The sequence below is a fragment of the Trichechus manatus genome, unplaced genomic scaffold (genome assembly GCF_000243295.1).
Source record: "Trichechus manatus latirostris isolate Lorelei unplaced genomic scaffold, TriManLat1.0 scaffold00064, whole genome shotgun sequence".
In the NCBI taxonomy this organism is placed as follows: Eukaryota; Metazoa; Chordata; class Mammalia; order Sirenia; family Trichechidae; genus Trichechus; species Trichechus manatus.
This window is the reverse complement of record NW_004444000.1, coordinates 6186764-6187944: the sequence shown is the minus strand read 5'-3', so window position 1 is coordinate 6187944 and position 1181 is coordinate 6186764. Positions and strand designations below refer to the sequence as shown.

General features: G+C 39.3%; 1 pseudogene; it reads left to right on the top strand.

Moving 5' to 3' along the window:
• Positions 1-412: 412 nt before the first annotated feature.
• Positions 413-1181, top strand: LOC101354014 (60S ribosomal protein L7 pseudogene; annotated as a pseudogene).

Sequence of the window (1181 nt, the reverse complement as noted above, 5' to 3'; positions counted from 1 at the left end):
GATTAAACAAATTAAAACCAAGCTCAATTTTTCTATTGAAGTTAAATTCTGTGATTTTAATAAGTTTCCCAATGTGTTTAAAAATAGTTTGTGAGAGAAGTTGGCCCAAGCTTTAAACAGTGAATGTGTATGCTTCATACCATAGCTTAGTGATTGAAAGCATGAGCTTTGGTGTCACATCTAAGTTTCTGGCTCCACCATATGCTAGTTGTTTCCTCTTAAAAGCTTAACTTCCTCAATTATAAAATGGGTGTCATAACTGAACCTATCCTACGGAATTATGGAGATTACATGAGGCAATACTCATAAAATACTTAGCACAGTATCTTGCACAGAGAAGGCAATCAACGTTAGTTGTAGTTGATTGTCTACACGTTCTTCATCATCTAGAATGAAAAACCAAACCAGGCGCATGCGTCAACTTCCTCTTTTTCTGGATGGGACCACGGAGGGTATCAAAGAGAAGAAAAAGAAGGCCCCTGCTATGCCAGAAACCCATAAGAAAAAGCAAAAGAATTTCACAGAACTGAAGATCAAGTACCTGAGAAAGAAGTTGGCCCAAAAGATGCTTCGAAAGGCAAGGTGGAAGCTTATCTATGAAAAAGCTAAGCACTATCACAAGGAACATATGTAGATGTACAGAACTGAGATTCAAATGGCAAGGATGGCAAGAAAAGCTGGCATCTTCTATGTGCCTGCAGAATCCAAACTCTTATTTGTCATCAGATCAGAGTATCAGTGGTGTGAGCCCAAAGATCTAAAACATGTTGCAGCTTCTTCGCCTTTGCCACATCTTCAATGGCACCTTTGTTAAGCTCAACAAGACTTCAGTTAACATACTGAGGATCGTGGAACCATATGGGGCTACCCAAACCTAAGTCAGTGAATGAAATGATCTATAAGCATGGTTATGGCAAAATCAATAAGAAGCTAATTGCTGTGATAGATAACACTTCGACTGCACAATTTCTTGGTATATATGACATCAGTTGCATAGAGGATTTGATTCGTGAGATCTATGCTGTTGGGAAATGCTTCAGAGAGGCAACCAATTTCCTGTGGCCCTTCAATTATCTTCCCCATGAGGCAGAATGAAGAAAAAGACCACTCATTTTGTAGAAGGTGGAGATGCTGACGACAGGGAAGACTAGATCAACAGCCTTCTTAGAAGGATGAACTAA